General features: G+C 56.8%; 1 protein-coding gene across 1 annotated transcript in view; it reads right to left on the reverse strand.

The window, feature by feature from the left end:
• FAM222A (family with sequence similarity 222 member A) overlaps positions 1-10,981 on the reverse strand; it is a 48,423-nt gene extending 37,442 nt beyond the window's left edge. The window contains exon 1 of the mRNA XM_037156252.2: positions 10,902-10,981. The gene's annotated coding sequence lies outside the window, so the exon portion shown is untranslated. The remainder of the gene's footprint in view (positions 1-10,901) is intronic.
• Positions 10,982-22,475: the final 11,494 nt, after the last annotated feature.

Here is a 22,475-nt window from a genome sequence, read left to right on the forward strand (position 1 = left end):
AGACCCCCCTCCCCCCCCCCGCACCGGCTGACCCCGGGGAGAACCGTGCCCTGCCACACACAGGCTGCCTCTCTCCCTCCCACCCGCTCTGGGCGGCCAAGTGAACAGCAGAACACCAAGTAATTAAGTCGGCGCGCACCATCCGGGCGCCCGGGAACACTGTGGAGTTTCCCTTTTATGTTTATAGCAATTGTATGAAAATGTGCAACATGAAGCGGCACCAGCTGACAAACGAGACGAAACAGACAGGATTCCAGGCCGGCTTTTTTCCGGGCCTGATTGGCATTAATTGTGAGCGTTTACAAAGCACAGCTCGACGCCTGACATTTGCTTCAAGCGAACGTTTCCTTCTAATAGTTTTAATGATTACAACGGGAGCTGGTGATCACTGCCGGGAGGGGAACGGGCTGCCTGGTGCCTGGCCTGGGCTCCTGCCAGGGGCCTGGCCAGCCTGTGCCTGCCTGGGTCGCTGGGGTCCCGCTTCCCCCTGCTACCTGTTGCGGGAAGGCCACACCGAGTACCAGGCCTTGGGGTCTTGGGCCCAGGGACCTCCAGCATGGGGCCTGGCTGCTGGCACACACGGAGCTGCTGGCTTGTGAAGCTGATGGGGAAACCTGTGGGCTCAGTGATCCCAGGCACGGACTTAGGGAAGAGGGAGAGAGGGAAGGACAGAAGAGCAGCAGACTTGGTTGGCCTGCCTCTGAGGCTGAAGGGCCTGTTTCCTCATCTTATAATGGGGGTACGAAGTACCCCACAAATGCTGGCTGCTATTCCCTTGCTGTGTGAACTTGGCCAAGTCCCTTCCCTACTCTGGGCCTAACCTTTCCGGGACTTGGCCAGCTGGAGCCACAGGATCCGGGTTCCAGTCCCAGTTCCAGCCTCTTTCCAGATTGGTGACCTTGGGAGAGTCTCTTGACCTTTCTGAGCCTCAGTTTCCCTCATCAAGAGAACACAGTTCACAAGCCCGACAGGTGGCCCAGTGGTTTCTAGACTTCAATAAAAAGGGTATAAAAACCCTGAATTTCTGGCAAGCCAAAAGCCTACGTCTCATTCCCTCCCTGGAGTCCTTCAAACACCTCGCTCATGGGTGCGTGTGTTCACTCACTCACTCACTCACTGACATCACAGCACATCACGTGTCCTGATCAGGATGTTGGGAAGACACCAGTGAACAAAGCAAAGACCCTCCCAAGGGAAAGAGAAACGACAGACCTTCACACACAGTGTCCCATCAACTTATCCCCATTTCACGGAGGAAGAAACTAAGGCACTGAAGGGAAGAAATAATGGCCCTGAAGTCACTGGGGTAAGGTGGTGTGGCGATTGAACCCTGACAGGCCACCGCAGGGGGGAGGCCTTTCAGAATCCCGACGACCAGCCCACTCGGAGCCCAGGTGGAAGCCCTTGCTGAGGAGGCCTGGCCCTTGGGTGGGGCTCATCTCTGGAGCTGGGCACCACGGCAGAAGGGACCACTGGGAATAGCGAGTCTGTGAACCTGGGCTGCCCCGAGGGGAACTGGCCCAGCCTCTCCTGATACCTCTTGGAAGCAGGTAGGCAAATCGAGGCAGTCACTGAATATCTCAAACCCCTCCTGGGGTCCATTTTTGGGGCTAGAAATGGGAGAGGAGGTGGCTCGTCTGTGGGCCCCAACACACCTATTCTCACATCGTCATCAACACTGCGTGATGCCCACTCCATGCCGAGCGCTGCTCTGGAGGCCAGGCAAACAGCAGCAGCGAGGTGGCTGAGAAAGGACAGCGAGCACTGGCACAGCTGCACGGCCTGGGCCAAGGCCCGGGGCCCAGAGAGCCCGGTGGGCCCGGGAACTGCCGGCAGTTGGCTGAGGCCATCGCCCCCTCTCAGCAGGTGGGCTCCACGGGGGACCTCTCAGCCCTGCCCCACCTGGTCCCCTGACTGCCAGGCCCACCCCACAGGACGCCTCCCAGGACAAGTCCCAGCTCTGTCTGGCAACAGCCAGAGAAACCTTGGCAACTGTTTCTTTTGGAGTCAGTTTGGGGGGTGGGGCAGGGAGATATTTTTTTAAATGGGTTTTTTTTTTCCTTTTGCATATGGTGGCACAGATGGGCCCATGATCCATAAAAACTGTTTGCAATTAAACTCCCACTTTGCACGGCTGAGTTTGTCAGTTGTCTGAGCCACGAGCGTGGGGCTCCACACTGACAGGGAGACGGGACTCGGGGCAGGGTGGGGCCGGAGGCTCCAGGACGGGCAGAGGCCCAGGAACCTGCTCCTGGCGTGGGGCCTGGCTGATGGGGTATCACGACAGCCAAGCCAGCCACCTCTCTGGGCATCCCCTAGTCCTCGCCAGGCGCCGGAGTGTGGCCAGGCAGCCAGGGTGGGGCTTGGCAGGGCTTCTCTGTCCAGCAGAGACTTGGCCGGAGCCGGATGCCCTGGCACAGAGGGTGATGAGGGTGGACAGAGAGGACCTAGTCACTACCTGGACCCTGCCAGAGACTGGGTGTGCGACCCAGGGAGTGGGGTCTGGCTGGGCAGTTCCAGCCATAATGGGGGTCCAGCAGGCAGAGTGCAAAGGCAGGTTCAAGGCTGAGCAACCAGAATCTCTGTCCCAGTTGGCAGAAGAGACCCAGGGTGGTGCCAGGAAGAGCTGCCATGGGCCAGAACTGGCTCCTTCCTCTTCCCTGGGGGGTCTGGCCCCTCTGCCTGCTGGAAGCAGGGAGGGAAGTCAAGGCGGGCACAGAGCACATCGCCAGGGCTCTCTGTCTGCCGGAGCCTTGCCGGGACAGCTTCCGAAATGGGGCGGAGGGGTCTGCACCCCTTCCACTAAGTTCTGGACTCAAAAGGCCAGCCTGCCGCCCCAGGATACTTGCTTGTTTGGGTTTGCGAAGGCATCAGTTGCCTTTGGGAAATCCTGAGATTGCTAATAATTGTTCCCTGATGAAAAGAAAGAAGGCCCTGATACCCCCCTCGCCCCCTCCAAGCTGGGAAAGAAAAGTCATAAAAATAGCTTGTTATCTCACCTATTGAGGCTCCGACTGGATGTTACTGCTAATTGGGTATAACATCCTTGTCTTGTTCTCTCAGAAGCTAAATCAAGAAAGCGCCACTGCTGCGAACTAATTATATCTCCGGCCTGCAGCCTGCAGCTTGTCTCTCCCTTTATTGAGTTAAAAAATGGTCATGAACCTTCATCTTTTATTCTCCCAAGCGCTGGGTTGAGGCTGCCAGCCAGGAATGGCAGGAAGGCGGGGACATCCCTTAGAAAGTCTAGGATGGGCCATGGGGACAGGGGGCAGGGACCACAGTGCTGGGAGGGAAACCCTTGCCCCAGGGACCCGCCCAAGCTCCAACCCCCTGACCCGAAGTTCAGCTTCTCCTAGAAAGAGGGAACTCTGGCCTCTCCTGCTTGTGGCTGGACCCACAGGAGGTCGGGAACATTTCAGTCCAGCAGGCATTCATTTATTTTTTCAACAAACGTTTCTCGGATGCCTACCTACTGGGCACCAGGCACTGTTCTAGGCTAAAGCTTCCGGGAGACCAGAGGTAGTCCCGAGCACCAGCTGACCTCACCCTAGGTTCATGGAGACATTGAATAAATGCACCACTGGGCTGTTCACCTACTCGAAGAGCTGCCACAGTTCCCTGCCGCAGGAGGCGAAGTCCAAGTGCCAAGACCAGCCCTGGCTCCCTCTACGGAGACCGTACATCCAGCTACACACTAGTCCCTCAACCTAAACACTAATCTATCTGCCTCCAAGCTGCTTCTCATGCTGTTCCCTCCACCTGGAAGGTCCACCTCCGCCTGTCAGAAGCCAACCATTCTTGAATGAAACCTCCTTCGCACTCTGACCAGCCGTGCTCCAGGCCGCGAGCTTCGAGACCTGGGTGCGACTGTCACTCAGCCAGCCACTCAGCACGTGCATGACCTTACTCTTTATCACTCCGAGCCTCATTTTCTTCATCTTGAAAATGGGCTAAGAATTCCACCTCGGGGAGCTGAGAGGCATGCTGCAGGTAGTGTGCAGAATGATGAATGAGAGGGCGGCCACGAAGGTCCCAGCTCTCAGGAAGAGCTCGATAAGTGCTGCCATTATCATCCAGACTGAAAGCATCCGGAATCTGCCCAGAGCAATCATGCTGAGTATGGGCTGGGCTGCAGGGGTGGGTCACAGGTCCCTCTGGGAGATAAAGGAAGGTAGCAGACCCTCACACCTGCACAGCTCTTGTGGCTGAAGAACGACCCATCTCCTTGGAGAAGATACGCCAGTCTCCCTCACTCTGGTACCCTGATCCTCTGAACCACATGGAGCAGGGCCAGAGGGACTCCTGAGCTCTTCAGGGCCAGGCAGGTGAGCAGGCTTCAGCTCACAGATTGGTGCTGCCTGCCCAGAGCCCTGGAAAGAACCCTGCTGATTGCTTCGTGCTGCCTGCCCAAAGCCCTGGAAAGAACCCAAGGTCAGGGGAAGAACTCGGCAGGGGAAAGAGGGCAGCAATTGATTGGCAATGTCTGCCAAGGGCACAGCAGCGTAAAGCAAGACAGGCCTGCAATAGATTTGCCATCCTTGACATTTTCCAGAGGACGCAGCTGAGGCCCAGCTGGCGTTGGGGGGTGACCTGCTCAAGGTCGTGTAGCTTATTAAGGCAACAGCTGGCCTAGAACCGGATCCTCTCAGCTATGGCCCAAGGATTCTCACGTGACAGCCTCACCCAGCCCCGTGCCCTGGGAAGACAGGGAATGGGGAAAAGCTTGTGTGGATAAGGAAGGGCACTGTGTTGGCCTGCCACAGGGCCCCAGGCTCTTGCCTCACTTCACCGAGCCTCAGTTTCTTCATTTACAGCCCAGAACCATGTAAGGATTGAGTGAGAGGACAAAATGCCAAAGCCAGAAGCTCAGCTTGGCACACAGCAGATGCCAGCAGTGTCCTGTGATTCCCGTAACAGGCTAAGGTGTGTAGACAGGAGCCCCTGCCCCCAGGGAGCCATCCCTGGCTATCAGCTGGAGGCAATAATTCCGACCTCTGCTTTCCTAGCCTGCTCTGAGAGACCGGGGCCCCCAGTCTGGCTCGTTCACTGCTGTCCCCCAGGTCCTGGCACGGCGCCCGCAGACTGTGAATTCCTGCATTGTGGCAACCAACCCACTGCCCTGCGATGTGTTTGTTGGGGGGCCTTGCCACCTTTCAAGGCAACTGGCCTTGTTCATCTTCGCATCCCTGGCCCCTGGCAGGGAGCCTGGCGGGGAGCACTGAATCTCTTTGAGTGATCGGATGAATAAAGAGCGAAAATAGCAGTTCCTGTTTACTGCCCACTTGCTATCGGTTACTGCCAAGCCTCGCAGCTGCCCTCCACAGTGGATCCCTGGCTCATCTGACAGATGACGAGGCTGGGATTATTCAGATGCGAGGGGCAGGGCCAAGCCCCAAAATCAGGCCAAAATGAGGACTGAATTTGGCTGGGAGACCCTGCACCTCGGCCTCTCCAAGCTCAGACCTGGACCCGGTGGGGCAGCGGATCTGCGGAGCAGACAGCTGGTGGCTGCACCGCCCCCCTCCTCCTCCAAAGGAGGCCCCTTCCCCACAGACTCCGGGCCATTAAGTTTCTTGTCATTACGTCCCCATCCCCAGGCGCCTGTGCACCGCCAGCCTCGGCCTTACCCCCGACCTCTCCGGCCTTTGTCCCCTGTGCCCTCTGCACAATGGTGGGGGCTCCCAGGGCCCCAAACAGCTGCTCTGGGGCCAGGATGGCTGGCTGGGGCCAGAGCCCTGCCCACCCAGTTCTACAGGGCTCAGCCAAGCTCACCCTAGCGCTCCACACACTCAGGTTTGTTTCACCCACAAGCCTGTGAGGAAACCGCTATGACTCCCTTGAACAGATGAGAAAAATGGGGCCCAGGAAGGTAAAGTGACTTGTTGGAAGACACACAGCCAGCGAGAGTACACAAGCTGGGGTTCCTCCCCAGTGACACTCCAGCCCCCACACACCCTCCTCATTTATCCCCCTTTTACCTCTACCCCCTTATAAGCTTCCCCTGCTCTTGCTGGTCATGCCCCTTGGTTCTCAAGCTCCCTCTGCCCGTCACATCCCCATTCATTGCATACTGGGCAGATCTACCCAGGCTTCAGGGCCCAGAGCAAGAGCCCCCTGCCAGGAAGCCCTCCATGACCAGCTGTAGTTTCCCCACCTCGATGTCTCTCCTCTAGCCCTGCGCCAGCTCTGTCCAGAAATCAGGTGAGTTGCAAATCATTTTACTCCCCATGGAACTGTGGGCCGTCTGATTTCTTAGAGCAGTGCCACCCAGAGAGTGGCCAGCGGGGTGCCTGGCCCAGGCTGATGCCAGGTGTTTACCAAATAGAGACATGCAGCTGGGGGTGGGGGTGGGGCTGGAATCCCACTTCTGGCCACCAACAGACCTCATACTTCTGCCACTCTGTGGCTGTGTGACTTTGGGTAGCAACATAATTTCTCTGTGCCCCATTTCCTCCCTGACAAAATGACGCAGCACCTGCATTTCTTGGGGTCATGACATAAGCCCAGGGAGGTTACCAGCCAGGTGACCCCGACCCAGGAATGATTCCGTTATTTCTGTCTATACCCCACTCCAGTGCCGTCGCAGGACTTTGGAGGGTAGACTCAGCTTCCAGCCACTTACTGGGCGTGCGATGCTGGGCAGGGGGCTCATTCCCCACCGCCTCTCTTTCCCCATCTCTGAAATGGTACCAACTCCGCCCACAGGAAGGCAACACCCCCGTCTCCGCACCATCTTTTGTTCGAGGTACGCAGGAGGCACTCAGATATTTCTCAACTAACGAATCAAAGGTCCCGGTGGAAGGAATTCAACCACCTTCCAGCCTTCTCCCTCCCCCAATTCCCCTAGCCTCCAGAATTCTCCCCTCCCCACCCGGTGCAGACTAAAATAGTCATTAGGCAGATTTCAAAAGATGTCAGTAGCTTATAATTATAGTCGACATCCTTCTGAGATAAAAGTGATTACCTTGGATGCAAATCACTTAGCAACCAATCAGGGCGGTGGGCGGCGCCCGCGGAGGTGACCGGCCAGCGCCAAGCCCTCCTCCCGCAGCCTGCTCAGCACTAGCAGAGAAAGCGCACAATAGCTCTCGACACGCAAATGGGTTAACACAATAAAGGAGGCTCCGGCCGCTGCCGGGGGAGAGCCGCAATTCCTGGCCCGCGGGAGGTAATAAAGCGGCCCTTTTGTGCGCGCCCCTTCGTTCTCACCCCCGCCCCACGCCCAGAGGAATCGCCGCCTGATTGAATTACGGTTCATGAATATGAGCTGCTCCGCTTGCTTCCTCCGGTTTGTGAGGGATTGAGAGGCGGAGAGGGCAGGAGGGGGGCTGGGGAAGGGCCCCCTGGCCAGGCCCCAGCACCCATCCCAGGAGCTCAGATGGAAGCCACATATATGGGGTACCCAGTGTAGGTAGGTGGGAGACCCAGTAGAGGCAACTGGAAGGGTGGGAGGCCTAGACCTGCCCTGGGGTCTTTGATCTTTGGGTCCAAGAGGGACTGGGAAAGCCTTTCAAGGCTCCATTCTGAGGTTGAAGCTGACAATGGCCAGGAGAATGTGCATTTATGGTGTGCTTACTGTATGCTACCCCCTGTGCTAAGCCCTCACTGAATCCTTACCACGCCCTGGGAAGAGGGTGCTATTATCAGCTCCTTCTCACAGATTTGGAAACTGAGGCTCAGATGGGCAAAGCTAGCCACTCAAGGTCACACAGCCAGCAGGGGACGGACCCGCTCCATAGCTGGGCTCTTTACCATTGGGACTTTAAGTCACCCAGCCCAGGTGCAGAGCAACCGTGGGACTCAGAAGGGATGGGATAGGTGAGCTTACATGGAATTAGGTAAGTGATAAGGATTACTGAAGGTGGGGAGTGGACAGCTAACCTTGACGCAAGAGGACTGACTGCCCAGGGAGCTGAGAAGGCTCTCCCCACCCTGACTGGAAGGGTGTCCAGGGTCACCATCTCTGACAAGGGAGACCCTCCCCTGCTTACACCTCCCCCATCTACCTAGGCCTCCAGGACACTCCAGGGCCCCGCGGCCCCGCGTTCAGCACACCTCAGCAATCACAGGGCCCCTCTGTGGCCACTCCCGCTGCCCAGAACTCTTTCACCTCCCTGCCTGGTCGATCCCTGTTTGCCCTTTCTGAGAGTCAAAGGGCACTCCTCCTTCAGGGCTCAGCCTCACCACCAGGCTGGGTTAGCAAAGATGCCCTTGCCCCATCTATATTCCTGACTTTCCCACCAATGGGGTGCCTCCGAGAGGGACCCTGGGATGGCTGGGGCAGCCTCACACCCCACCCCGGGTAAGCCCACAGGGGCGGGCGACAAGGAGCCTAAGGCCGGCTCTCGCGCCCCTTCCTGGCAGGCGGGTTTCATGTGATCCCTTCCTTCTCCCAGTGCTGGAGGAAGAGGTGCGGGGGGGGGGGGGGGGGAAGCAGGCTGCCCACAAGGCCAAAGCAGAAGTGCTTACTCTGCTCCATCTGTCCTGTAGGTAATGGGAAGCCGGATCCCAGCCTGGGTTTCCGTGTGGCAAGACATCCTGGTGAGGCCAGATTTCCTCTATAGCCAAATGGCCCCTGACTCTTGAAGGGACTATGTCCAATGAGGGGCGGTGGCAGTGCCCCCCCCCCCCCCCCCCCGCACAGATGAGGGTGGGAAGACCTGGGAGCTCTGCTCTGAAGCTAGCACAGTTGAAAGCCTAACCTCTGCAGTTTCCTGGCTGAGCACCTGCATCTCATCACTTCCTCTGTTTTAGCCTCGGTTTCCTCACCTGTGTAATGGGCCACAGCACGTGAGTCACGGCAAAGAGTAACTGAGATCCTATGAAATGCTGGCACGCTGGATAAGCTGGCGCTCCCTCCTGTGCGTCACCTGGTGCTGTTGCCAAGCCCAGGGAAGGGAACAGAAGGAATCGCCCAATTCTGACAGCCTTTCCCTCCGCCTTGGCTTCGGAAGTGTAAATACTCCGTGGAGGACCTCCAACTGCCTGTGTGTGTGCATCTCCGGCGCACTCGAAGTGTGTTTCTAAACTGGGAAGCTTCGAGAGGCAGCGCAAACAGCCTTTCTGCCCACCTCTCCCACTTCTCTCCCCATCTGCTATTGCTCCTCTGTCCTTGGAAGCCTGTGTGTTTAACGACACCGTTTCAGCTAGAAATATCATCTCTCCGCAAAGCCCCCAAAAGCAGCACCACTGATATTTATTGACCTGTTCATCTAGCTAGAGAGCCGAGTAGAACAGACAAAAATGCTTCCTGCATAGAGACAGGGCCAGGCCTCTCATAATGACCTCACATACACCCCCACCCCCTGCTCTCACCCCACCCCGAGCCACTGAAGCAGTGACACACTTCTCTAACCTTTTCCTAGAAAGGTGACCTCAGCACCTCCGACACTGGCAACAGTTGCTGGAAGGAAGTTAAAAGAGGCATCGAAGAGGCAGCAGCAGGACGCTGCCTGAGGGCCCTCCGGGCCTTCACGAGGGGCAGGGGCAGTGCCGGCCCCTCGCCCTGACTGGCGTGGCTCAGTGGGTTTGGTGTCGTCCTACAAGCCGGTCCCATTCCGGGTCAGGACATATGTCTGGGTTGCCTGCCGGGTCCCCAGTGGGGGGCATTGATAGTTCTCTCCCTCTCTTTCTCCCCACCTTCCCCTCTCTCTAAAAATAAGTAAATAAAATCTTTAAAAAAATAAAGAAAACTGGCTCCTTGGCAGAGACACGCTTTATTCAGACCTTGGCACTGAGGGGCCTGATCTGCCCTCCATTCACTTAATGAACACCACATGGAGCTTGTCAAAATCATCTTAAACACCAAAAGGAGTGGGGCAGTCGGGAGTTTGGGCTTGGCCACGGCCCCTCATCTTGGCAGTGAACAGCAGGGCGCCCTCTGGACTTGGGGGGCAGAAGGCAGCAGCGCCTTTTACTTTCCCTGGCTGGGGGTGAGGCACCCAAGTTTTCCTGACCAGAAGCAGCCCCTCCTAAGGCAGGGGATCCACAGCTCTCTGGGGACCCAGGGAACTTCAGCCTGCTGGGGGTGTGTTTCAGCAGGTGGTCTCTGCTTGCACCCCTTTTGAAAGCAGAAAGTTGCTGTTGGGGAGTCCTAAGCCCCCAGGCTATATGACCAAAGCCGAACACCTGTCCTTGAGGGGAGGAGCATGAGAGACAGCTGGGCTGCCTCCCTCCCCCACCTCATCAGGGCACTGGGGATTTAGGTCAGGGGACTGCATTTGGGGTGGGGTGTCTGCCTTCACCCCTCCACTACCCAGAGGCATCCAGCCCCACCCTTGGGTGCAGTGGCCCTCACACTCTCTTTGGATTAAGACAAGTTGTGTCTCCACTGCAACCCCAGTGACATCAGAGGCCTGGTAGTGATGTCACGCCACGGCTGCCTCGGGCACCTGCCATACCTGCCAGTTTTTTCTAGGAACATAGGTTGTAAGGGGAGACCCTGCTGCATTCTAGCCTCAGGGAAACAATCCTCCAAAGCGGCCACCTGCATGTCACCGGGTCTCCACGTACCCCTCTGAACCAGTGTGCCCTGAACACCTCAGAGGCTCCTTGGGAGAACCCCACGCTATCCCATGCTGGGTGCCCCCCTTCTCAAACACTACAAGGAGCAGGAATTCCCGGGGAATTTTCCGAAGACAGAGCCGCTACCGCTGCTACTTTTGTCTGCTGGCTTTAGGGATGGGGTGACATATACGCGGCCCAGGGCCCAGCAGAGTACACACAACAGTCCCTGACCTCCAGTCCGGCCGGCTGGCGAGTCCAGGCAAGTTGTGTGTGGGAAGGAAAGGGGGGGGGTCAAGAAGCACCTATGTTTCAAAATCCCCAACAGTCCGGGCTGCCCCGACGCCAGGGGGTGTCCCCAGCTCCAACTGGCAACCCTGCCCCGAGGAACTCACCGGATCAACCAGGTCTCAGCGGCGACTCTCCGCTGGCAGGGTTGCAGCCATGCAGAAGTGACAGAGGCTGCCTGACAGGGCCCCTCTTGGGGGCCGATATCTCTCTCCGGATAGAAAGGGATGCTGTCGGAGAGGCCAATGCAGGCGCCGTCCCGCGCCGTCCGAAGTCGGGGTTGGAAGGTCTCCGCTTAGCAGGGGTCGCGCCCGCCCAGAACCTGCGCCGCGCCGGCGCTCAAGCGGCGCATCCTCTCCGGGCTTGTGCTCACCGCGTCCCGCGGGCGGCGCTGCGCCTCCCCTCTGGGTCCAGCTCAGGGCTGCAGCTCAGCCCTCACCGCTCCCCGGGGCGCCCTCTCCGCCCGCGCCGGGAGCCCGGCAGCCGCGGCCCCTCTCGCCGGCCCCAGCTGCAGCCTGTCTTTGTTGCTTCCTGTCGCTCGAGCGCCCGCCCGAGGCTTGCAGCCCTGGGATTCGCCCAGGGGTGGGAGGGTTTTCTCGTTTAGAATTGCACGCACCTGCAGCGGTTCGGGCGCTTCGCCGGGCACGCACGGGCCTCCGCAGGTTGCAAAGAGAGGCAGCGAGAATACACCGGCCCCTCCTCCTCCTGCTCCGAGCCCCGGGTGTGGGGGGAGGGGAAGGCGGAGAGCAGCAGCAGCCGAGGCGGTGACAGCGGGCGGCGGAGGCTCGGATACCGCCCCGGGGGCTTCAGCGCCGAGAAATAATCTGTCCGGGTACAACAGGGAGGGCGTGGGGACGGCCCGGAGGACGGTGCACCGGGAGTGCGAGCTCGCTAGGTGCAGAACGGGCGGCGCGCACGGGCTCTCACGCGCCCGTGGCCCGGGGTGGCATGCGGGGGGCTCCCGGGACCTCAACCTCGCGCCGCCTGGCGCGCGCCGGCGCCTCGTCTCGCTTGAGATCCGGTTGCCGCACGCCTCGCCTCGCAGGTGGTGGGCCCGGCTCTTCGCCTTCCCTGGCTGGGGCACGCAGCCTCTTCGCGGAGCCTCCAGCCCTGCCGTCCTGCCCGCTGCTCCGCTCCGGCCCGACTGACAGGAGCAAGCGCCCGCAACTGCCGCGGTGTCTCGCCCCCCGCCCTCCCTCTGCGGTCTGACCCAATCATCGACGTCCGGGAGGCGGTTACCACGGTGACGCGGCGCCGCGTCCCGTGGGGGGCGTGGCCGAGGGGGCCGCCACGCGCGCTTTTCGCGGCAAAATTCAAAGACCGGCAGGGCGGCTCTCAAACCTCCTCCCCCAAGTTGGGGCAAGGCGGGGCCAGCCTCGAAAGGACTGCATCTCCCGGTATGCAGCACGCAGGCCCCGGGCGGTGGGGCCCCAAATGGTGGTGCAGGGCATGCTGGTACTTGCAGTCCCCTTTGTCGGGTACCGGGGTGGAAAAACCAGTATCATCATTGAGCACCTATTTGGTAGCTAAGTTTAAAAAGAATAAAAACAATAAAAGAAGCTAACACGTAATGAAGTACTTTACCTAATCTTTCACACAGCGGGTTGAGTATTGTTATCACCCCCATTTCACAGATGAGAAACTGTTTTGGCAGGTACTGTTATTATACTCCCATCTTATAGAAGAAATTGAGGTTAAGAGATGTGACGTGACACTCTATCTGGAGTGCTTGGCCCCAAGGCAGGTGTTTTGGCGGTGATGGATTTTTGGAATCACAGTGGAGATGTCTGAAGCAACAACTGTACAACCAGGCACCATACTGAGCCCTTATCTCATGGAATCCTCACCACATACATGGGAGGCAGGCACTGGTATTCTCCCCTACTTAACAAATGGGGAAACTGATGCCCCGTTTCACCTGGGTTCCGAATTTTGAATCCATCAAACTATACTGTATCTTGCCTTTTCCTTTCTAAGCAGCTTCACAGGTTCTCATTTGGTTGGCCTGAGAGTCCATTAATGGCCCAGTTAGCAGTCCCATTCCACAGCTGGCAAAACTGAGTCCTGGGAAGAACAGTTCCTTTGGCTGCCATATGTCTATCACACAGCAAGACGGGGAGCCAGCTTTCCAGGACAGACCTCGGGGTCCTTATGGAAATGCAAAGTAGCCAGAACCCCTCCCACCACCCTCAGACTGTGTCCATGGGACCCCCTGGAGTCTCACAGAACCGGGGAGGGGTTCCAGCCCTGTCCTTGCCAGCTGTTGGCCTTGAACATTCATCTTCATGACTCTGTGCCTCAGTTTCTTGTCTGTGTATCATAATTCCTACCTGACAGGGTTGAGTGAGGGCAAAGTGAGTTATTCCATGGAAAGGACTCGGAACACAGTAAGTGCTCAATAAATGCCAGCTGTGGGCGTCAAGAGGCAGAGCCCTCTGGAGACCCTAGTGAATGTTCGCTGTGGGATGAGCTCATTATAGTCAGCCCTGGCCTACTTCCGGGAGCCAACCCACCCCTGCCCAGAACCTGGGAGAGGTGCCTGTGGGGGAGCTCCAGGGCGGGCCCAAGTAGGCCACCTACTGCCTTATCTAGGGCAGGAGCTGGCCCTGTTTCAGGATGCTGAGCAGCTGCCACACACACAGTTCTCAGCAGCTTGCACGCAAGTGCAAGGCCCCGAAAGTATTAAGGCCCCTGCCTTAATACTTTAGTTCTCCCCGCAGCCCCACCCAACCCAGCACCCCTGGGAGTTGGGGTAGGGGTGGGGATTTACCTGGGAATGTGATCCCCCGGCCAGCTGCTTCCACTCTGGGGCCAGCCGCCTGACCTGGCAGCGACGTCAGGGCACGTTGCCTGGGCAACGTGCTGGGTAGACTGGGGCGTGGACAGATAGGGAGAATACCTGGCACACCCAAGCCAGGTGCAGGGCAAGGGACCGCAACAACAAAACCCTGGGAAGGAAGAGAGCAGGAAGGAGAGAAGCACGCTGCTGGCTACACCACAGCCTTCCCAAAGTTTGGGATTTTTGTTCCACTAGAGGCTGCCATGACTCGACACCACCTATGGGCCAGGCTGTGCTATTTGTATCACCTATTTCCATCTCCTTCACCTTCACCTTCACCCTGTGTAGTCTGTGTGATTATTACCCTCATCTTACAGCTGAGGAAGGCCCCGTGACTTGCACGAGGTCACGCAGTGACAGAACCGGATCCCAAACACCAGCCAGCACCCCTGACCTTAATTTACTGCACACAGTGCCAGCCACTAATTGACTGGGTGTGACCTTGAGGGCAAGTTTCTTGTCTCTGGACCTCAGTTTCCTCTGCTGTGAAATGGAGGGCAGGGCTCATAACCCAACCTACCAATAGGACTCTGGAGCTGGCACCCCCTCCCTGCCTCAGCCGTCTCCGAAGGCCCCGTGTTCTTTCAGCGTACAGCCAGGCCCCACCACCTCTGAAGGCTGTGAAACCATGATGTGTTAATAGTGGGATTTCAGGCAACGGCAGGTTCCAAGGTGGCTTTGTAGGTGGAGGGGTGTCTTAGAGGTGTCTCTGACACCCCTCTGGGCAGGTGAACACCCCCAGAAGATGTTCAGTCATGGGCCTTCACTTATGTCCCACCCTATGCACTCCCCCCCATGCCACCCACCACATGCCTGCCCCCTTCCCCTGCTCCTACTCTCCATCCAGCCTTCCCTTGCTCTTGGTTGTATATAATAACTGCATTATGTGAATAGAGACAGTGTCAAGATGGATTTGCCACGGTCCACAGAATGACCAAGTGGGCAGGCGTCTGAACACTGGCTGTGGCCAGGGGCCCAAGAGGCCCCAAGGAGGCAGGGGACACAGGGCACCTGGTTCCTCACTGGCCCTGTCTGCTCCCTATACATTGGCCTTGCTGAAATACCTGTACATCCTCTCAGGTGTCTCCTGAACTTCCAGGCCCATGCCGTCCCTCTCCATCCAGAATGTCTTCCCTCCAGGTAGTTGATTCTTCTTGCTCCTCCTTCAGATTTCAGCTAGGGTGCCACCTCCTCTGGGAAGCCTTCCCTGGCTGCCAGTCTCCAGGCTAGAGTGCTTCCCCGTTTAAAGATACACCCAGTCTGTGTTATAATGGCCCACTTATTTGTCAGTCTTCCCCACCAACCTGGGGGCTCTGTGGGGGGGGGGGCTGCACTCAAACTGTTTTATCCTAGCACAGGCCTGGCGTACAGTCAGTGCGCAGTAAAGGTTTGTTGAATTAATCTCTGAATCAATGAATGACTATGCCCCTTCATTTAGTTTTTTTGTTGTTGTTTTCTTGTAGGTAGGGAGAGCAGGGAGAGGATGATGGGGATAATCAGAATGACTGGTTTGAACCCTGATTCTTCAGGTTATTAGCCACGTGCCTCAGCTGCTCTATGCCTCAGTTTTCCCCATCTGTGAAATGGGGTTAAACACCACATAGGCACTGCTCAAGGGGCCTGGAGCCTGGAACTGTGTAGGCATGTAAGGTCAGTCATGCCCTCACCCCCTGAGGCCTGCTCATTCATTCATTCAATTCATTCATTCATTCATTCATTCATTTCTTAAGGGCCTTCCCTATGCTGGCCCCTGGGGAGTCAGCAGTGACCCAGACACCATCTCTGGCTTCATAGAACCTGAGTTTCATGGGGGTACAGAGAGAGCAACTAGCAGTTACTATCTAGGGCAACAGGGAAGGGAAAAGCCCAGAACAGGCCCCTGACCCAGCAGAGGGGCTAGTGAGGGTGAAAAGGCTGATCAGCAGCCCTGTGAAGCATGAAGTTACTAGGAGGGAAAGGGAAAGAAGAGCATCTCACTAGAGAAGACTGCTATAGCGAGGGCCTAGTGTCCCAAGGGAGGGAGCTGGGAATGTCCCAAGAGCGGAGGTAGGTCAGAGGCTGAGCTGGGGCTGGGGAGGGAGGCAGGGAGGCGGACACTGAGCCTTTATCCTGGTGGGGGGGGCAGGCCTGCCCCAGCCTCCCTCCCCAGCCCCCGACTGCCTGCCTTACCTGCCCTCATTGCTGTAATCTAGGCCAGAGCCTGAAGGGAGCCGAGCCCCCATTGGTGCACACCACGTAGATTTTTCAGAGATAATTTAATCAGAGCTATTAATAAGCAGAAAAGAAAGAGCTCTTTATGTTCCTCCTGGAGAAAAGGGAAAAGAAGAAGCACGTGTAACCTTGTTATTCACCCAGCCTCCCCCCGACCCCGCCAGTACCTGGAGCCTCTCTCTGGGTCAGGCCTAGGGGGATGGGGCAAGGAGGCCAAAAGAGGGGGGGCAGAGGAGGCTCAGGCAGCCTCAGGGACTGGCCCCTTGCCAAGCTCTCTGACCACAGTCCAGCCTCACACCCCTCTAGACATTTGGGCCTCTTGGTTACTTGAAGGTGCTAAACTGTTTCCCACCTTGAGGACTTTGCACACACCGTTTCCTCTGCCGAGAACACTCTTCCTTCTGCTCTTTGCGTGGCTGGCTTAGTAGCCTACTTTAGGTCTCAGCTCAAATATCACCTCCTCAGAGAAGGCCTCCCTGACTGCCCCACCTGAAGTTATTCTTTCCAAAGCATCGTCCTTTTGCTTTTCACTTCTCAGCATTTATTAATGTTGGCAACTCCCTGAGCAACTTGTGGGCTGACTTGTTTATTTCCTGCCTCCCTGTCTAAACTGTCAGCTTTGGGAGGGAAGGGACTCTTTGTCACCGCTGCTGTGTCCCCAGGACCTTGCATAATCACTGACATAGAGTAGATTTTATGCCAATATTTGTTGATGGAGTTGGGAGGAGTTCAAGGGGCCTTAGTTGTTGGGATGGGAGCCAGGAAGTGGTGGGGGTTCCTTCTACCTGGGAGGACCCTCGGAGAATCTGGGAACCACAGAATGCCCCTCCTTGTTCCACCACTGGGGGTCAGAGGTCCAGAGAGGGGAATGCACTTGCCCAAAGTCACATGGCAAGTTTGTGCCAGAGCCCGAACTTGAACCCAGAGCCCTTTCGGGAGTGCAGAGTTCCATACGAGTCTCATCTCAAACACCAGCTCTGTGCCGTCATGGAGTAGTGATGTCAGCCACTAGCCTGGGTTGGGGACTAACCACACGGGCTACTCCTGTGAACGGGGTCAGAGAGAGCGCTGGGCTGGGAGCCAGAAGGCTCGCTGCCTTCCGTCAGTGCCATCACCTCGTCACATGACCCCCTAGACAAGTCAGCCCACTTCCCCGGGCCTCAGTTTCCTCGTCTGAAACTTGGGACTATCTACCCTGGGCCTGCCTACCTCAAGGCCTGTGGTGAAAAAATAATGGAACATTTCCCAAAGCCTAACACGCGGGGTCTGTACATGTGATCCATAATTGTTTTGGTAAAACACAGCTACAAGAACAACACTAACATCCACCCAGTGGGGGCCCACTATGGGCCAGGCAATACCCCAGACCCTCCTCGTACGGGGCCCGTGAACCTGGCAATCAGCCCACGAAGACGGACCGGATGTGGATCCTGAGGCTGGGGTTCAAGGTGGCTTGGAGGCTCCTGAGTGGGACGAAGATTTGAACCCTGTTGGAGTCTCTTTGCCGTAGAGGGTTTCTGCCTTAGCTGTCAGCCTTAAATAACAGGAAACAGTGACTGGAGGTGGGGGTGGTCCCCACGACCCCCCAAGGTCATCTTCCAGCCAGCTGGGCCTGGTTCCCCCAGGCTCTGAGTGGCAGGCAGATTTCCAGGGGATGAAACCCAGCCCGCGCTGCCTCCTCTCCGGCCTGGAAAGGCCGGCAGGCCCTTCCAAGCCCACCGGCAGATCTCCTTTTGTATGAAAAGTTATTGACTTATCAAGGTTAAAATACATTCGGCGCAGGCCAATAAAACAGGGATCCCGCCGCATCCCCGCTGTCATGTGCAGCCTGGTTTTCATGGCAACAGCCTCTTCTGCACATGCAATGGTTCAGTTGTGCAAAGTTCAGGCATTACATAAACAGAGAGTTAACAACAGCAGCAGAAATCAATGTCTGGCCAGGCATGGCCTGGGGAGATAGCATTGATTGGGCCCTCGTCATCGATAGGCTGGGTCCCTGCTTCCTACTCGGTCACCTGGGGCTCCTTCCTGCCGCCCTCGCCCTTGGCTCAGACCCAGAGAGCTCCAGGAAGGTGCCTTCGCCCTTGCTCCAGAGCCCCTCTCTGGCTGGGAGCCAGCAGGGAGGGGGCTGCTCAGCTGTCTGCAGCTGTTTTTGTAAACCATTATTGCTCGGAGACACCATTCTGCTGCCTTAAAATATGTTCGTGCCATTGTTAGTGGAGGAAGCATTCCTTTGCCTCTCTCGCTATTCTTGTGACGAGGACCAATCCCACTGCCTCTGTGTTTAACCATAAAAACCACCCACACAGTAAGATGTGCTCCGATGAGGTCAAGTAGACCAGGATGTGAAATCAAACTGGCTGTGCGACCTTGGGTAAGTCACTCCACCCCTCTGAGACTCAGCTTCTTGTTTTCTCGAGTGGCGAGAATGATCGCCCCTACTCCACGCATGCAGGGAGGAGGAAGTGAGGGGACACGTGTGAAGCTCCCGGCCTAGGGCCTGCGTTGGGAAGGGAAGCTGACCCTCGGTGTCCGTCTTCTACTACATATTCCAACAGACACCCTCATGGGGCAGGAAGGAGAGGGGGACAAGGAAGGGGCCCAAATCCCTGTTTGTGTACTTCCAACAATTTTCTAGGAACCTGGGAGTTTTAGGAAGACGCGTCAGGCACCACCAGGTGCCTGGTGGGGGTGGGCGGAGGAAGCTCTGGGTCCACGCTCTACCCTCCACCCCGCCCACATCCATGTTCAGTTTCATCTCTTTTTCATGGGAGAGTTCAGTGTGTGATGTAATTTGAAAAGGGTTTCCACTGTCCCAACGGGAGGTTTGAAAACGAGGGACCTGAATTCTCTCATGTTGCAGACGTGGAAACTAAGGTTCCAAGAAGGGAAGGGACTTGTTCAGTCCCAGAGTGAGCCAGCGGCTGGCCAGGGCTCCGACCCCAGGTCTCCTGGCCCCCAGGGCAGAGTTTGCCTCTGTGGTTTTGTAAAGCTTCTCTGGGGGTCTTTATGCTGGGGGCTTCTGCAAGGCCAGGAGGACCCCCTCTCACCCTGCACCTTCCAGCCAGAACCTTCTGCCTTTGATTGTCTTATATGTTGGATTCCAAAGTGATTGGCCAAAAAGTTCTGCAGGTAGGGAATGGTCATTTGGGAGGTGATGGCGGGGGTAGGGTGTGGGGGGGCGTCACTGGAGAAGAACTCAGTGGGGCCAAGAGCTTCCTGGCGTGGGACCCCTCCTCCATCACACCACCCCTTCTCTCTAGCTGTGGTGGAAGATGGATGGAGGGAGGCAGGGCTGGGACGGAGCACTCAGAGATGATGGATTTGGGTCCCAATGAGAAGCCTTCGGAGTCATCTGGGGTTGGGAGCAGAGGTGAAAGGTCACCTAGCTGGGGCAGGTGGGTCAGAAAGGCATAGAGACAGAGTCAGTTTGGGGGTTGTAGGGCTGATGATGGAAAGGGCGGTGTGTGCCCAAGCCTGGCTCTCCTCTCGTACTGGCTGGCTCACTGTTCACTCATCCCTTCACTCCCCAGCTCGTGTGCCAGGCCCTGGGCTGGGCACCGAAGAGGTCAGAATAATGGGCACCATTCCCGCAGGTGAGGAGCAGGGGGAGAGTGAACAGTGCCACCTCACCCCACCCAGCCAACAGCCAGCCTGAGACCTTGGGCAGGTCCCATCACCCTGCTGGGCTTTGGTTTCCCCCGTCTGGAAATGAGGACACCTGTGGTCCCAGACTGAGAATGTGTGTGATGCATGCACGCAGCCCAGAGCCCGGGGTGGAGAAATGGTGGCTCTCTTCCCCAGACCTCCAATTAAAAGCGAAGAGAAGGGTCACGTGACCCCATCTGGACTGCTGGCGTTCAGGTAAGACAAGGGCATGGGTCTGAGTCTTGACCCCAGTTATAGCTGTGTGCCCTTGGGCCAAATCACTTCCCTTCTCTGGGCTTTGGTTTTCTCCTCAGCAAAATAAGCCTAATAATAACGGTAACTGCTGTGGTTATGAGGTTTTAATGAGTTGGTATATATGGAAACATTTAGAACAGTGCCTGGCCCACAGCTAACACTCAAGCGAACGTTAACCTTGGCTGTAAAGGCTCTGATGAACTCTGAGCCTATCGTAATAGTAGTAACTCGGTGAATATTGACGTTGTGCTAAAGGAGCATTGGCAGAACATCTAAGACCAGTCTGTGCCTCCCTGTGCCAATTTTAACCTATCTGGAAGGGCCTGGAGCTCTGGCTTTGATTGGTTTTGCTCTCCCATCTGGGCTCAGTGAGGACATGCTGCGATTGATTAGCAATGCCTGCATGGGCAAGGGAGCTGAGCGTTACAGGAGGCATGCCGTCTATTAGCCATTCTTGAGGCTAGCCTAAGCCCTCCCCTTGTATAGATGGGGAAACACAGGCTCAGAAAAGGAAACAAGACTTGGTTAAGGCCGCACAGGCAGTCACAGACAGGGCTCCCGCGCCAGCCTCCCTGATTTCTTACTGGGCCCTGGTCTATGTCATTTAGTCCTGTGGAGAAAAGTCATTATTTTGCCATTACATTTCCCAGCCCATTTTCTGGAAGGGAGTTAATTGATTTAAACTTTTCTAGGATGATTCTCTCTCCTCCTCCTCCTCTCTCCTGGGCCTCCTGGAAATGAGTGGGTGGCATCTGTGAGGACAGGCATGGATGTCACTAGGCAGGGCCTTCAAGCCGGTGTGGGGAGTGCAGGCCTTGCCCGGGGCTGGGCCTTCTGGGGACCTCCACGTTTAATGACAATGGCTTCCAAGGCTCAAGCCCGTGGTGTCAATAATCCTCACAGTGGCTATCTCTTAGGCTGTGTTCTAGGCATGGCTCAGAGTGTTCACTGGCTCTTCACATCTACCCAAAATACAGAAGAGGAAACTGAGGCACGGGGATGGTTCCGGAGCTGGGATTCAAACCCAAGATGGCCTGGACCCAAATTCTCTGTTCTTTACTCTTCACAATCAAAACCCAGTTACCCCAAATGTCCTTTCAGATTCTGACCCCAGAGCTGTGAGCTTGGCTGAGGGGTGGTCATTGATACCCCATCTGACGGAGGAGGAAACTGAGGCCAAAAGGTGGGGACTGACTGATCCTGGGCTACCCAGCAAGTGGGGCCAATGCTCTGTCCTTCGCCCCCATGGGGAAGAATGACAAGACTGGCTGAGAGCAGAGCTGGCCACAATAGTCCTCCTGGCCTATTCATCTTCCAAGCTGAAATATTTATTTACGCACCCCATTTAATCAGGATATGCCGTAATTAGCGGCAGCTTTGTGCCTCCTGCCCATGGTATTATTTATTTCGGGTTCCGGGCAGCCACTTCCCAAGGCTGAGTGTGCACTGGGCCTGGATTTCAATCAGACGGGGCCACAGCAGAGCTATCCCGGGGGACCTCCCAGAGGCGATGCCCCCCTCGGAATGATAAATGAGCCCGCAGACAGCAGACATGCTGCCCAGCTTCTCTGGGGGGTCGGCGTGCACGGCGTGGAGAAGGGGGTGGTCTCACCAGTCCCAGGATCCTGTCACCGAGGAACGCCCCCTCCCCCAGTGCCAGACAATAGCCTGGCACTCCCCGAGCCCAGAAAGGAACGTGCAGGAGGGATGGCACTGTGCAAGCCCCACTGCAGTCCTGCTTCTAGAACCCTAACGCAGGAAAGAACTTGGAAGGGCCGTCTGTCCCTACTGCTGCTTTGGGCCCAGTGTTTATCTCAGCATCTCTCAGCCTTGGCCCCCACAGCTGGGAAGTTCCCTCTGCAGTCTAACTGTACTCAAGGTAGGAGCATTTGCAACTCTGCCCCCCAGGTGATTCCACGAATGATACCCTCTGTTGCTCTCTAGAAGGAGGCGGGACACATGGGGAGGGCAGGGAGTGTGGGCCAGGGGTCTTTGGACACTGGAAGGAGCAGAACAGAAATAAAAGCCAATCTTTATTGAGGCCTCCTGTGCCAAGGCCTTTATCTGTGTTTGGGTGAGTTTCTTCACCTCTTGGTGCCTCTGTTTGCTCAACTGTAAAATGGGGATAAGAGCCAGCATTACTTCTTGAGGCTGATATGAAGATTAAAAGAGTTACTACACACAGAGCCCCCTAAAAGTACCTGACACACAGCAGGTGCTCAATAACCGTGTACTTGTTATTTGGTGGTTAATTCTTATACTAACCTGCTAAGTCAGATCCACACAGTTATACAGATGAGGAGACCGCGGCCAGTGCCTTCCTTGCCCACAAAATGGGCCTCATCACCCCATTTTCTAGACCAGGGAACCAGGGCTTGGGGTGCCACCGCATGGCAGGTGCTCTGGGAGAGGTTCCCCCTGCCACAATCTGGCTAGGTGGCCCAGCTCCTCCTTTGGAAAGTGGAGACCTAAGTACTGACCTCCCCAGGTGCTTTGGGAATCCAGCGAGGGCTGGGCAGGAAGCCACATTCTGGCCGCAGAGGAGCTGGGACCTGGGACCGGCTCTAAGGAGCTCCAGGCGAGTGTCTCATGGGTCTCGAAGTGATCAGAGCGAAGCTGGCACAGCTCCCAGGGGTCCGTTGCCAATTAGGCCAGGTGCCCACAGGGGGATCCCATTGTCCCTGGCCTAGTTGGGACAGGGTTTGTGGTTGAGCCTTCCCCAGGGACT

The sequence above is a fragment of the Artibeus jamaicensis genome, unplaced genomic scaffold (genome assembly GCF_021234435.1).
Source record: "Artibeus jamaicensis isolate MK-2021 breed Jamaican fruit bat unplaced genomic scaffold, CSHL_Jam_final contig_525, whole genome shotgun sequence".
Taxonomy (NCBI): Eukaryota; Metazoa; Chordata; class Mammalia; order Chiroptera; family Phyllostomidae; genus Artibeus; species Artibeus jamaicensis.